This window comes from Amblyomma maculatum, chromosome 8, assembly GCF_055883805.1.
Source record: "Amblyomma maculatum isolate TAMU_Amacu chromosome 8, ASM5588380v1, whole genome shotgun sequence".
Classification (NCBI taxonomy): Eukaryota; Metazoa; Arthropoda; class Arachnida; order Ixodida; family Ixodidae; genus Amblyomma; species Amblyomma maculatum.
The window spans coordinates 113,964,529-113,980,826 of record NC_139351.1 but is presented as its reverse complement, the minus strand read 5'-3'; the positions used below and the strand labels follow the sequence as shown (position 1 = coordinate 113,980,826).

Sequence of the window (16,298 nt, the reverse complement as noted above, 5' to 3'; positions counted from 1 at the left end):
AAGGTCGTGGTTGCAAAAATAGCAAAGCCTGCTTCGTTGGCCGCTGTCCGCGCCTGTACATGGCGCAGATTGGTAGGCTTAACAAGTACGCCAATTTTCACTGAACGCTCGCAGGTCTCTCAGAACTTGAAAGGCTAATGTGAAGCCATAGTCATTAGGGCTAATGTGAAGCCATAGTCATTAGGGCTAATGTGCTTGAGCCGATGGAAGTGTATTTGTCTGTTAGTGCTTGAGGCTCCAGCCCAAATTGGCACGTATGTAATTGTATAGGGCAGCGTGGGTATGGTTGATAACGTGAGTTGTTACTGTGCTTAAGACTAATAGTGGCAGACTCCTGTGATGTATACACGCGCGATGGATTATTAAGTACTGCGCCTATTGAGCCTGCCTGTCAGGATCTGTCGCACTGACTAAAGTGCTATGTAGAGTCTTCGAGCCCACCCATCTGCTGCACTGTTCTAGCCTCGCGGAAAGTGTAGCCAACGCGCTCTCTTGGCACAGTCACTGGAAAAGAAGTTTGGCGAGGGGCAGCGCTTGTGCGAGTCGCGAAGGGCTTGGCTCTCCCACCGCGGCGGCGGTAACGAGTGATTCTTCTTCGAAAATAGCATTTTCGAGGAGCGCGTCCTCTCCGCCACCCGCGCGCTTCTCCTTCTGTCGAGCTGCCATCAGGACGAACGACCGATGGCCAGCGGAGGGGCACGACGCTGTACGTCTTGAAGTCGCTGACGTCACTCCCCGTTTTGACCCGTGAGGGTCGCAACCTCGCCGGCCTGCCTGGCTGCCTGCTTGTCTGGTGCTGGAGTTTCCCAGGTGGGAACAATTACGAGGGACATGAATGCCATGAGGCATGGCTCCTCACTTTGTGTCCACTTTGACGAGCAGGCCAAAATTCTTTTTGTTTTTCTGTATACGGGAGTTATGTTTTCGCCATATCAATGCTTTGGCTCTCTCTGGCACTGTTGTAGTTTGATTGCTTGTTTTAAATTGGGCACAACGTATTAATGTGGATGCTAATGTCCATGTTAAAATCAGCGGAGTAGCAAAATGCGTTTATTTGTTCGCGCTTCTTAGGTAGGCTTCACTGTGCTGATTGTTGACGCATCTTGATACACCTTAACACGCTACTGCAGGCTATGGCGGGAAAAACAAAAAACAAAAAAACAAAACAGATGCCAGAGAAGCAGATAAACGGCTTTTCTTTTGTCTCTTGGTGTTTGTTGACCGTTTCAATGTAAACTGAACAAGAGTGGAGTTTTTTGTTCGTTATTATTCTGACAGAAAATGACGAACATTTTGGTGCTTTGTCATAGCACGCACTACTGTCGGTTGAGCGTAGCTATGGCGGTACTCCAAAAATTTCGGGTGCCCGCAAGGGCCATATGTGCGCGCAGTAGGGCGATTTCTTCTGGAATCGCGCGTAAAGTCTGTTTCCACCGAATCGGTATTTTCTTCTCTCTCTTATATGACCAACTCTTATACTCCCTAGTGTGTATTAACCGCTTTAGATGTATATTCCTCTAATAGCCCTTTCGATTGTTCATCTACATTAAGCTCTCTTCAGCTTACTTCTCTATATTACAAGGCCACTGCCCTAATGAGTACAGTTAAAGGAAAACATATATGCAATTGTTACCTTGCCGTTATGTTGTTATGCAAGAAAGGCAGGGTAAGGTATATTACAGAAAGAAATGCCCATCAGCAAACACTCAGCATAATCGAGCGTTCTGATTCAATAATACTCTTTCGTACAGTAAATGATCTCTTTAGCTTGAAAATTGTTTTCTGTCTCGGTTTTTGACTGATAGCGGCGCTGTCCTCCGCCGTCTATTAAGGACCGAAAATATTGACGTCAAAACACCCCGCAGAGCTTCTCCGCGGTGACGTGCTGCGTATAGCCGAAGGTCGACATATAGAACGCGGAGTATCCCGTTAGGGACGGCTGTAGCACATCTTTGCGTCAAGTGGCTTCGCCAAGCCGGTGCGGAGATGACACCCGGCGCTATCGATTATCGGCTGTGCGGTTCGATTAAAGTAGGCCCGGATCAGCGTACCACAAATGACACGTTTCGACGAGTGTGTGCCCGTGAAGAGTGTCGATATCCCGCATCCGTTCCCTCTTTGTCCTCCGATTGGAAGGACACGTTGTGACAGCCGAGCGAGGGAGTGGCTGTCGATGCGTATAGCGTGCCTCTGCAAGAGCAGCAGCCTAATGAGAAACGCGAGGTCAACAGTCGGAATGCGGTCTCTCGTAACCGAGTGAGCGTAGCCGATTGCAGGAATGCGGTGATGATATATGGAGTGACTTCGTAGTGCGCCGCGTGGCGTATTGTTCAGCTGTACGTGTCGGCATATGTGCGGCAAAGTGTTCTAGAATACGAGTGTGAAAGATAAAAAAATAGTATAAGAAGCACCAAGAAAAGCGACGCTTTCTTTCCGGTCTAGTAAACGTTGTGAAAGGAGGTCATGTCGAATCAGCTAGTTGTTGAAGCGTGCACGTCAGCTTTCACGGTCCTCCAGCATATAACTGATGTTAGGCAATATCGAAACTACAGTTTTGTGGCAGCGACAACATTGATATCTAACGAGGCGGCTAAAATTGATGATGTACGATGCTGGTTTCTGAGTTATGAAAGTCGAGAGATGGCCAACCTCTAGAAATTTTGTAGTTATTGTTCTACGTGTTACGGCTATATTTCACGGCAAAAGTTATATTAAACATTTTCTCTTAATTCATCCCTGTTTGATTGTAGTGTGCCGTAACAGAGAACTACCTCGTTGACCTGGACCAAAATGAAACCGTTATTACACAGGCCACGACGACAAAGTCTATGCAGACCAAGAAGCAATTGTTTTAAATAATCTGCTGGTTTTCAAAAATAGTTCTCAGTTCTATAAGTGTAATACAGTTTCCTACATCAGTTCATTACCGAGGACGAAGTTGCAATGCAAGGCAGCTTTGTAGGTTTTGCATATAAAAAAGGTAAGGTCTCTAACTAACATGGCGCTCGCTACTAGCTTGGGTCTGACTCCTTAAGAGTGAAACGATTTTCAACTTCTTATATCTGTGAATCAAAATCGCTACAGGAGGTTGTCATGCTGCAGAATTGAGAGGAAACCTCATGTGTGAAGTCTTGAGTTTTGAGAGTTTTTTTTTTTGTTACTCGTTTGTCGCCAACAGGCGCGGTAAGGGCTGTGCACGATGTTGCTTCTAGAAGTCCGACTCAGGCATTGGAGCTGCGTCCCCGTGTATCTCTTTCCAGTTGACGAACACAGAATTAGGTGCATGGAGGAACGAGAAGCCCACCACATCTCTTGTGACAATCCGCGTAAGAAGTCGGTTCACGTAGGACGCCTTTGTCACGGGCGTCGTGCGGTATCTATGACAGGACGAAGGCGCAGATCTCATTATCTGCCTTCGCACGAAATAACTTTACGGAATAATAGGAGGAACGCCAGAATGAAACTTATATGTAGTACAACCCTGCAGAACTGCTTTGTTTAGTCTGTTGCGCCATCTGCCTTCGCCGTTCGGTATGCTCCGAGTGCAAGAAGTCGCACTGAGTTTTGCCAGTACTGTGCACTACTCGTGTGGGCTAATCGAACATGGGCAGTTTTAACGGCTAGGGAGTTTTGTAAGAGGGCGGCACTTTGGGCGCTCGCACCCAACGGCGATCGGAGACTATCCGTCAGTGAAAATGAGGTCCGAAATTTATCTGCAGGGAAAATATCCCTGTGTATTCGGCTCCACGGAGTATGAGAAGTGACTTGCGTTACTTTGGCGACGCTGCATCGTTCTGTGGAAATTAGTGGCAACAAATGTGTCTCTTCTGCCATTGCTTCGATGCTGACGTTGCCGTTTTCTCGGTGCGTCCCCCTTGCTGACGTTCGCGCTTGAGACAAGCGCTGAGATGGCGACATAATACGTCGCTGCATACGAAGCATGCAAGGAGAAGGGACGAAAAGGCAAAGAATGATGAAAAAAGGAAACGAATGGTAGGAAGGTGTTACTGTGGTAATCAGGATTAGCGATTGTTGTGCTGACAGAAGCCCACGCATGGGTTTCAGAAAGGAAATAGGCAAGTATAGCGTAAAAAAAAAAGAGAGAGATATGCGAGCTTTGACTACATTGCTTCATCCCTTATGGGCGGTGTTGTTTGACACCGTTTTCCCTTTCTGTCATTTAGCACCTGTCCAGCCGTGGTCTACGTGCCCTTAATTCTATTCTGCCCTTAATTCTATTAACAGATTCCATGCAACACCGTAGCGAACTTGGCTGAAAGCACAATTTCCGCTTACGTCATGCATTCCAATAACGACAACGGAGTCGTTAGCCAATAAAATAATCCTAATGCACTTTATAGCCGCGAACAGAAGGCGAGCGTTTACTGACGACCTACCTCCCGCTCTTCTGCGGAAACTTCACAGCCTATAACTCCTAAGAGGTGTCCACAGGGAACAGCTATTCTCGGGCAGGCTTGAGAGCAGGGGGTCACCAGGAGCAAACCCATTACTTGGCGATTACGACACCAGAGGATGGGAAAAGAGCCGATCGTTAGGGCAATTAGCGAACAGGGCTAAAAGTCATTAAGGCCAGACAGAGTTTAAGCTAATGTAGATTTGTTACTCCTCCGTAAGAAACCGATATTTTTTTTTAATTCGAGTAGTCAGTATTTGTTCCCGTTACCCTTGTGTACTCCGTTCTGTAAGGCGCATAACGGTCATTTTTATTTCTTGATTATTTACCTTTCTTAACCAAAGTTCTTGTCATTAGTCCCAGGCTCTATCCCACACTTCGTGTTTCTAGTTCTTTTGTTTTTGTATTTAGCACTCACTACGCTACGGGTAATACGAGTGATATCGAGGTGAACGCAGAGTCTTGGAAGGGTGAGTCGTTTGGTGTTTTGTGTGCAGTAATATGTTCAATAATTTATTCAATAATATGGGTCGCAATTTACATTCACGGCTGGTTGCACCAGTTTATTTCGTCGTTTCTAGCTAATAAGAACGCTATGTTGAATCCCGTCCCACAAAAACGTACATTCCCTGCTGCTTTTGCGCCATTCTCTTCCGTATCATTACGTCAGGAGAAAACGTCTTCTTTTTATAAACGACATGCAAATCTCTCCGACGACTCGCCTGAAACGCATTACACGCGGTCGCTGGCATACCCCTTTTTTATCGTAAAACTAGAAGGTAAAAGAAAATAAAAAATGAGAAAATAAAGACCTAATCAAGGGGTAATTCAGTTGTTGCTCGCGATAAAAACGGCACGAAATGTAGCGTGTCATTTAATTTCGCCTTTGCTGATGCGTGCATTATATGCCATAGTTCGCCGCTGTGATCTGAAGTGCTCACGATAAGGCAAAGAAAAGAGGGTCCGTGTATAGAAAGAGAGAGAGAGCGTGGTTGAGTAGATGCTGCGGTGCAAATATTTTGTCTTTAATATACCCCAGATCCTCTTTTTATCTTTTTTTCATCATTTAACCAGGGATCCTTTATTCGGTGGATGAAACCTTCAGAGCGTTCACGTGCACCAATTATTATCTTCGGTTTGAAGGAAATCGGTTTTAATAGCTTGAATGCGCTTTCCGTGAAACACAGCCGTTTTAAAATTTCGCCCAAGGCATCAGAGAAGCGAGTACGGTAAAGAGGGGAGTATACAAGCATATTCGAGCAGAAAAATGAGTTGTGTCACATATTGAACAGGCACTCGTAAAGGCCTGTTAATCACCTTTATCGTTTTACGAAATGCAACATTTTGAGGGATTTCAGCAGTGACACGCGCTGTTAAGCAAGACACAAAGTATGACCGTTTAAGTGTAAAATAATGTCGCGCAATTTAAAAGAAGTTTCATTTTTAGTTGCTTTTGAAAATTCAAAGGAAAATTATTTTCATCTCGCATAATTCAACCAGTGTATCCTTTTTCCACACACATGATCTTCATAAACGACACAAGATGCAATTTGGCGGTCACTGTTGAGGCATCTTTGATAAGGAGCCCCTTTATTCATTTCTAGCGGCGATAGCAACGGTTTTGCCAGTCGTTAGTCACTTTTTGCCATTCGGCTTTAAAACTCCACATGCCACAGATTCTTGTACTGGAGATCAACTGAAACTGGAGAAACCATATAGGTGGAAAAGCAGTAAACGTGTACAATATCCAGATTTGGAAATTATGCAAGAATATGAGGGAACAAGTGGGAGAGGGGCGGTAACTAAGGGAACTGCTACATGGGAGAAACCCCACAGCCATTCGCACAAGCAGTTACTTCCTAAGTTTTCTGTACAGCACACTGAATATTCAAATTAAAACATGCAAATCTTTGCTTTTCCAGCGACATTATGAATACAAATGGTTCAGGCGACATGAAGGCTTTTGCTGGGGGGCTATAATGACCACAAAGCTAGGGACAACACAACGAAATGCTATGCACTCACTCAGCATGTTGATGACCGCTTTGCGCGACGAGGACGCGGCCGCTCCGCCGCGCACCGACTTCCTCAGCTGGCAGCCCCTCTGTATCTTGCTGGACAACGGCTGGACGACGGCGGTCTGCTGTTTGTGTCCCGTAGACTCGCCGCTGCCGTTTTTCCCATTGGCGACGCTGTTGTTGGCCGCTGAGGCCGGACACTTGTGTTGCACGTCCTGGCGCGAGAGGGCGTCGGAGCGCTTCAGTTGCAGCGCTATGCACACGTAGAGCACAAGAATCACGCTCATAGGCAGCAGGAAGAACACGAAGGTGGACAGTTCGAAGGCGTGTTCCAAAGGGTCCTTGACTGTGCAAGCGGCCGTCTCGGGCAGCACTGTCCTGCCGTCCAGCGTCTGGTGAACGATTCCGAACTGGACGGCCAGGGGAACAGCGCATACGGCGCTCAGCACCCAAATGGCCACAACAAACTTGACCGCCCGAGAGAGTTTGGACATGGTGTGGGCCCTGAGCGGGTGGCAAATGGCCACGTAGCGTTCGATAGTAAACGCCGTGATGGTCAGGATGGAGGCGTTGGTGGACGTCTCCGAGGTCAACCCACGAAGCACGCAGAAGGCTTCTCCGAAGACGTATGGATGCCGCTGCCACAGCTGGTATAGTTCCTGCGGCAGCCCCAGCACCAGGAGGAGTAGGTCCGAGACGGCCAAGCTGAACAGGTAGTAATTGGTCGCTGTGTGCATGTAGCGATTGCGCGCGATGACGATGCACGTGCAGACGTTGCCGACCACTCCGGAGACTAGTAGGACGGAGTAGATGAGCGTCATGGGGATGACCGTGGTCAGGGGGTCTCTCTTGGGCCCCAGCGCCAGTAGGATCATTTCGGCTGCTGCGGAAGCGTTGAGCTCCGCCAGGGGGTCGTCGACGAGCGGGCCTTCATCTTCTTCGGATGCCATGACAGCGTCCGAGTGAGGCAGGGACGCGGGGGATGGTATCATGCTCCGGCACCTTCCGAGGAGAAGACGTGTCTTGTTGCCAGCCTTTTCATCGTAGCAGTCTTGCTTTGCTGTATGAATAATAGAACAAAAAAAGGAGAGATGAATCAGACGCATCCTTAGAAAATTCTCTAAAGAACCAAATGAACACACGGTAGCACTTCGTTTAGGGTTTACGGTAACGAACGTTAATTCCATTTGAAACTACCTCGTTGCATTTGATCTTGCGCAATACAAGAAAACAGGACTTTCTAGAGAGAAATAAAGAGTTCTTCGGGGTATTTCATATCAGACAGTCAACAATTTTTAAAAACAACTTTTCTGAGTTGAAATAGAGTTCATCGACATTGCGCTATCAGGGCTTAAGTTCATAAAAGTTAAACTAAGACGTGCTTACAAACAGTGAGGTAAATTATTTTTACTAAACATTTGAACTATTAATTTAGGCTACGCGTTGAGAGGCTTGCCTTCCACCTTCAGGAACAGTCATATTAGGCCTGCACTACTCCGCTGAGAATGCTGTACCGAGAAACTGGCTTCCATCTTAAAAAGCTTCTTTTTAACACTGCTGGCATCCTTGGATAAAATACCCTATAGATTATCCATAAATAGTGGACGGACTGAATATTCATCCATGGAAAATTCGATAGATTGGCTGTCATTTCATTTCATTTATTAATACTGTCAGCCACCATAAGGGGCTGTAACAGGAGTGGAAAATACAAAACGAAAAATGAGCAATATAGAACACGATGAAAATCAATAGTCAATCAAAAATTGTCTCTGAATGCACACACAAACAAAACAAAAATGAATTACACAGAAATCGGAACAACAGCCATCCTACACAACAGTAATAGAACCTCATCACCCTTTGGTAGTGTCATAGATGAAATTTTCTAAATGGCGTGCAAATTCAGATAATGATGATGATCGAACAGCAGAATCTGGAAGAGAGTTCCAGTCCTTACAAGTTCGCGGGAAATAACTAAACTTGAAGCAATTATTTTTTATAGCCGGCAATGGAATGAACCTACTATGACGATACCTTGATGTCTCATTAGTTTTGATCTCAAAGTAGTCTGATTTATTAATTTTTAGATAATTATTGATAATGAGGTAAAGAGTTTTCAGTTTTCAGTACCACCTGGGTAGACGACAAACCGTGGACGATTGGAAGCAAGCTATAATGCTAAACAAAATATCTAGACGTTCATGAATGAAGGATGTTTTAACTACGATGGTTGAAAGAATGCTTATTTACGAAGCTTTGAGCTTAATAAATGTTTTGTTCTAACAAGAGAATTTACCACCAAGTTTGACTAACAAGATTTAACTTTATTTCTCGCATATTATTCATTCTTTACAATCGCGTAACGCTATCTGGTTTGATTTATACTTCAGTAACGAAATAGAAGGAAATCCAGATTTCCATCGTGATGCGGTTGAGTTAAGAGCGCGGGCCCATAACTGGACAAGAAGTGCTTTGTTCATTTAACCATCGAACCGGCGGACTTGCAGCGTCTCTTGTTTGCTTGATAAACAATAAGGGGCACGAAACGCCTGGCTAGGTAACGTTTTCACTCATTTGAGTCTTAAGGTCATCATCTCATTATCATAAAAGCTGTTAACTTGTGCGTCTGAAATGCAAAGCTGGACGTCACATTATCTCGATCGATCCCTTATCTCCAACAACGCAACGTGTTTACGCATCCTGAACTTGAAATCGATTGAGCGCGACTAAAAGTGGCCGTAAATCCCCTTACTGGTGTTGTTTCTCTGGGGCTTAAAGAAGTCGCGTCCACTTTGTCTCTAACGCGAACAAGTTAAGTTTGCGTCTTTAAATAGTAAGGAAACAAGAAAGGGCAAGCTTGTTTACATCGTTTATTGACTCGTCGAACTGAATAAAAGGTCTGAGACACAGGAGGGCAAACAACGCCTGCGCTATATGTAATCATTGAAAAGAAAAGTTAGTCTCGGTTGTGGTAATAAATTGGGGTTTTAAAGAAAAGCTGTTAGCACTCGTTCAGATGGCGTTAAATAAGGCGGAAAAGAGGCGATGGAAGAGAATCCTTGACATAAATTTTGCAATAACAACAAATATATTATTGCTGACTTAGCACGCAGTTGCTTTTCCTTGTTAAAAGGTCCTTTCCATTTGAAAAGGAAAACGATAAGAAATTTTAAACTGCAACTACTGCAGTGAGTTATTAAAAGTAAATAATAATACACTCAACAAAAACTCTACAGCCGTTTACTGAGCAGTATCAGCTGGTTCCTGAACATTGAGAACGTCACTCTTGAACGTCTGTGTACAAACACACAGAGATGCAGTAGCCTATTGGGCGAATTCAGTAACAATGTGGCAGTAACGAATGGCCGAAATCGTTGCTGATGGGCAGTACTATTTGCATCAGGGTCTGGGTCAGCTGCCCGAGAATGGGGAGCCTAAGATTAGATGATGGTAGTGTGACTGTACCACACACACACACACACACACACACACACACACACACACACACACACACACACACACACACACACACACACACACACACACACACACACACGCACACGCACACGCACACGCACACGCACACGCACGCACGCACGCACACACACGCGCGCACACGCGCACGCGCACATACCGTTAGGACGGCAATGGCACAGGCAAAACCTACGAAAATTGAAAATTGGAAACCACGGAAAGTAGGCCAGTACACCAAGGACTGTGAGAGCCATTCGCGAAGGTGGCTTGCATCGAATGTATTGTTTCTTTAATTACCTGAATATATTGTTCTGAAATAATATATTGTGGTACGCATCATCTCTTACTTAAAATACGATAGTTTATTACCTTTTTTTTCTGTCGGTGTGCTTGTCGAGCGCTTCTGTTATCTAGAGATAAGTTATATAATGTTTGTTGTTTATTGACGTACCGAACCTACAGCTGAACTATTTGGCGTGGAGTAGCGGGTGCCCCTAAAGGCCTTTCCGCTCCACGAGACTGCAGCGAGCTCAGAAAACTAAGTAAACAGGCGTCTCGGAGAATCGGCTCCATCAATTTTAATGTGAGACCGGAATATTAGGAAATGATCCTCGTTCGCAACGTACTGAAGCACACAAGGGGAGCTACAGCAGAACATTATTTTTCCGTCCAGAACGATACATAATCCTCGAACGCCGATACGAAAATGAAAACACCAGGCCTAGAGGCGGCGCTTGTCAGCCGAACGGCGGGACAAGGACCGTGGGTGTGCATATCGAGTTTTAATGGCACTCATAAACATTTCTCTGAGCGGTGCGACCGGGTTCGTTAGCGCACGAAAACAAGGCCCGGGCGCTTGTGACGGTGTTAACTGCCGCGCGACACGCTCGGGGATCTCTTCTCTCTCCCCGGAGACGGAGCATGCCGAAACGCTTTCAACTTCGAAGAAATAAAAAAAGAGCGTACAGAAGGGGAGAAAGGCTCGTTCCTCTTGTTCAGTTTACGCTGTTTGCCTGCTCGATAATGCCCGGGAGGCTCCATTTCTCGACTCGGTTCGGATATAGTATAAACCCCCTTAATAGTCGTTAGGGGACAACGGCCCGACGCGTGTTACCAACGCCGGAAGCGCCGGCCCGTGTTGTGTTGGTGGGCTCCCTCAGGGTTCATTTACCTGCGATGGCGCAGGTGCTTCTTTAGAACTCGGAATTGAGCTAGTTGAGCGTCGGCTAATGAGGCAGCGAGAGAAAAAAAGATATTTAAACGTGTATTCACTCGTTTTGCCTCTCGTGGACGCGCAGACAGCGATACAGGCAGTGTAGCCATCTGTGCGAGATTTAAATCAGTTTATTTTTCACGTCACCGATTTAAATGTGCATGCACTAGTTTAATTGTCGCAGTTTTTTTTTATTTTTTTTTTTTTACTCTTTTGTAACACAAAAAACGTTCCCTGTCAGGGTCACACATACCTCCCATCTTATCTTAAACACAGTTCGCTTAGGCAAAAATGGCATGCTGTCGTGTTTGAGCAGGATGGGGGATATAAACACGTTGTAATGTAGAGGTTTTTTTTTTTTTTTTACCGTTGGTGCTCTTCCTTCTTTCTCTCTGTGCCAATTTTTTGTGCTACGCTCACCACTTTGTAATTTTGTCAACACGTTGTTGGCACCTTATGTGGCTAACTGTACAAAGCGTCAAGAAGTGATCATTCGACCTGTGTAATGAGCGCGATGCCCCCTAGTCCCATACATATGAGTGACGCTTATAGCTTCCTTCAAGAGAGATTTCAAAACAAACTGAAGATGTGAGTCGCAGTTTGCCTAATCCATGTCGTAAATTTACGGCGAGGGCATATGTGCATTGAAATACGTCGATTAGTTTAGTTGCTTACATGTAGTCTTTGTCAAAAATATACGGCCCAAGGGTTTCCGTTTCTAAGCCATGTAACGTGGCTCCTGGTAGCAATACTGGAATATGAATGTAAGCTAGAGCAGAATAATTACGAGTTTTGTCATCTATGACATTTGGAACGCCAGAGTTGCGATACGAGCCCCGTTACGGGGCTTAGAAGAAAAAACACTGGGCCGTATACTTTTGACAAAGACTGCATAATAGGAGAGGGCGGATGGATAGATCGAATATATGGCCGTGCACTTTCAAACAAGGAGACGGAAGGGGGGGGGGGGGGGGTTGGTGGCATGGTCACTATGCTTCTGCTTTTTGCTTTGTTTTGTTTAATGTTGCTATAATGTTGATTTTCCGGACCCATTTGCAATAAATTGGTCCGTAAAATTGGCATTTCATTTCTTACATTATTATTTCTATACTTCTTACCCTACGTCACCTCTGTGTTTTTCAATCACCAATCTTCTTATTGCTTTTTTAAAATACCACCACAGATTCATTCACCTGACCACTGTTACATTAAACTCGGGGGCCTCAGGGAGAGTGCCTGGGCCAGCATCGATGTACAGATGAATAACAAAAGACTGAAATAAAAGATAATCAAGTGTTTCTAAGAATTTGCCACATACTCCACATGTCATCTGCTTGGCCATTTTTGTTTCGCAGTTGCATGTTCTAAGACACCCTGGTATGTCTTTAAAGAGTAAAGCGCTGCATCCTGAGTTACCGCAGAACAATTGCTTCCTTGTCTGCCGTTGAATGAATCCAGTTTTTACTCTCCAGAATGTTTTTCTACCTCTCGTATATTGCTCTTTTTTATTTTCTCTATCCTTCTGTCCTGTATATTTGCTCGTTAGTTTCGTAGCCATTTTTCGCCATTTTGAGTCAACAGTTTTTCAGGACGGGTATTTAGGTATACAACGGCATTGCTGCGAACGTGTTGCTTGGCAGCGGCGCCTGATACTTTGCGCATACATTAAGAAATTAAGAATATTAAGAAATCACTACTACTGAAGATATAATCCTCAACAGGCGAATACCATATTAATTATCGCAGTCGTATTTCTTCATTATTTTGGTACATCAAACGCTCCCTGTCAGGGCCACACTTTTCTAGCATCTTTTCTTAAACACATTTCGCTTACTCAGATTTGAGCATGATAAGGGATATGAATACATTACACATATTACCCTTTCTTTTAGGAAGAAAGAAATAAACGCCAACTTCAACTCCAACAAATATAACTGGCCCTACTCGCAGTTTCGATCATTGGGCCTGCTGCATAATAAAAAAAGAAAACAATAAATGTTGTCTATGAAAGAAATACGGAAGTTTTGAGGAAGAAAACATACATTATGCACGACACAAAGAACACAGGAAGCGATAGCTTAACAGCAATAACACAGGATGAAAAGTTGCTGTAAGTGCTGAGTGATAAATACCGTAAATAGGTAGTAGACTGCAGGCCAGTATATAGGTACGTAAGAGCGTAATAATGAGCAATCAGATTACCGCCTACCATTAAACAACAGCCGAAAACTTTAAAAATGAAGAAATTATTTCGACTGTCTTCTTTTTTTTCAAGTGCGTGGTGAGAAGATTGCCCCTTTACATGTTTTTGCCTGTATGTAATATACGTTTGTTATAACTAATAATGGATAGTGTGTTACAGTACAAAATGATAAGATTAAAAACCTGAACCGGAAGTAGTCTGCCGCGCTAAGATATGTGAATTTGCTAAGGTTCGATGGCTGTGGTTGTCCGGCGACGGACAGTGCTGATTGAATATCTACAGCCTAGTACTGCAATAGACGTTAGTGCGATGATAATGAGGATAATTTTTTTTTAAATTGTGACTATTACTATTCGTGTCAGAAATGTCTTCTCTGGCAGTGCTGTTATTCCTGAGGTCTATTCAAACTATCTTTGCATCGCATGATTTTGAGTCCCTGCGGCTGCGTCGATGCAAAATCAGCTGAATTGAGTATAATTAATCAAACAAATATACAAAGGAAAAGATAGTCACACAGAGCTAAGACTATGTGCAGTGGACGAGTGCGTCTGAAGGCTGAAGGCTTATTCCTTGCGGGGGAAGCCTGTTCCGCGCTTACTTCACTAATCTGAAGGCGTAAAACGCAGCCAGCACCAAACGGCTGCAGTTTATTCGTACTTGGACATTCAGTATCAGCGATGTCAACAGCATCATCAGTGATGTCTGCTCTCTGATGTGTGCGTGCGATGGATTTTGCTGTGAAAAGACAATTTCATGGCCTACAAGACAGCGCACTCGCGTTCCGTGCGCAGGCTCAGTACAAATGAGGTAACGGTAACCTTTTTTGCTTCATTGGTAGTGCATACGTATTTTCTCGTGTGTCCCCAGCCCGTATTCCGAGTTTGCTTCGTTTTCAGAAGCTTTGCACCGGAACCGGAAGTAGTTGCCACCGAAATGACATCTGGTTCCGGCGTTTGCACCAATCACACGTTTCGAGTCCAGGGCGAAAACGACAAAAACTCGGAATATACACCCAAGACGTGTCTTCTGTGAAGAAAAAGACCAGCGTAAAAACTGCGATGCCACATGTGCCTTCTTTTTTTTTTTTAATATTTTTCGAGCATGTGCAAAAGTAAACCCGGAAACGGGGCCCATCCACTCAACTTGCATTGCATTTTGTCGTCTCCTCGGAGCCTTTATATATTCGTTTTTGCACGAGCAGTGCTGTATGGATAAAAGCAACGTGCCATTAGGGGCCCATATACCCCCATGCAAGGCACAATGCTACTAAGGCGAATTCTCACTGCCGGAAGAAGCGCAAACACAGAGTAGTAACTAGGGTCAATTTTGCCCTCCGAGTTCCAAGTTTCCAAGTTTACTGTTCATTTGTCATTGAAGATAGTAAGAAAACAGAAGAATTACATGCAAACAATCACAGTGCCACCAAAAGTGAGAAACGAGCTGTTGATGGTGGCTTGGAGGCTGGAATCAGTGGCGTGGACCCTTGGGGGATTGTCGGGAAGAAATGGCGAGATGAAGTTTGTTGTTCTGTATTTGCGGGATTTTCTTGTCGCGGGCCTTTATCGTCTTAGCGAAACGACCTGACCCGGAGAAAAATTTTCCACGGGAGGCCTGGCCTAGTTTCTCAAGCCTCGCCTGTGGGGTGATGTGCGGCGGCTCGTGGCGCCTTTTGACAGCCGCGGGCCGTTATGCGACGAGAGTGTATAGCGATGGCACGGTCCCGAGTGGAAACACCTGTCCGGGGTTTGGCGCCGCGTGAGCGTGATTTATTTCGCTTTCATTCGTGAGCAAAAATACCTGCTTGCGGCGCTTTAGAACGACCCCTTTCTTTTCAGGGGAGTCTTGAGAATGCCGCCTCAATATTGTCGTTATGTAGAAACCGTGCCGAAGGGGGCGCTCGGGGGTTCAGCTTGGATATCGGTTTGGTTGTCAAATATTGCTGTGTTAACCGGTCGCTTTTTCTCAATAGATGAAATGCGGTGTATAAATTGTAGTGGGATGAACACAGGGAAACTGCGCGCTTCAGTAAAACTATGCAGTGCTTCAGTAAGGCATATGAGTCGTTTGCTTACGGTTTGTTCAATGCTCAAAGGCAGTGGTGAGAAAAAAAGAATAATTTCATGAATGAATGAATGAATGAATGAATGAATGAATGAATGAATGAATGAATGAATGAATGAATGAATGAATGAATGAATGAATGAATGAATGAATGAATGAATGAGAGCTATGTGCTCTCTAAGAATTTTCCGCCAACGATGCATACGACATCCTATGGGTTTTAGCCAGTCGTGATGCGTTATAGAGCATCGCACAAAAGTAGCTTGCTTAGTGATCACTGATTCTCATCGACTGCATAAAACAAGAATATAAAGACAAACAAAGAGGAGGAGAGGGAGGGAGCATTAACACTTTCAGGGAGCTTCTTTCTCAATTTCAATGAAAGCCAGGCAGCGCCTTTGTAAGGGTATTGCCTGCAATGAAGATTTCGCAGATTTTCTGGGCTTTCTCGCTTTTCGTTTTCAACACCGACTTTTCGTGAGAAACATTCTCCGTCTATCCGCTTTCCAAATAGCTTTTTCGGAAGGCTGGCATGTTTCTTTTGTATCAAGCAGAACGGTTCAAGTGAGTTTACTTCGGTGCTAGGATATCGTCGGTGTCACTGTCTTTTCAGGCGGAAAGGCAAGGTGCATAGGGCCTAGAAAAGAGCGGGTGCTCACTCGCACTGACCCTTTGCTCAAAATTCAGTGCACCATCTCTTACCATAGTGTAGATATAATAAGGAAATCAATCAATCAATCAATCAATCAATCAATCAATCAATCAATCAATCAATCAATCAATCAATCAATCAATCAATCAATCAATCAATCAATCAATCAATCAATCAATCAATCAATCAATCAATCAATCAATCAATCAATCAAAACGGTGTTCAACTCATGCGCCTTAAACTGCGCCACAGTACTTTAA

General features: G+C 44.6%; 1 pseudogene; it reads right to left on the bottom strand.

Annotated features, from left to right (window-relative positions):
• Positions 1-418: 418 nt before the first annotated feature.
• On the bottom strand, positions 419-11,382 carry LOC146182232 (pyrokinin-1 receptor pseudogene; annotated as a pseudogene).
• Between the last annotated feature and the right edge of the window lie 4,916 nt (positions 11,383-16,298).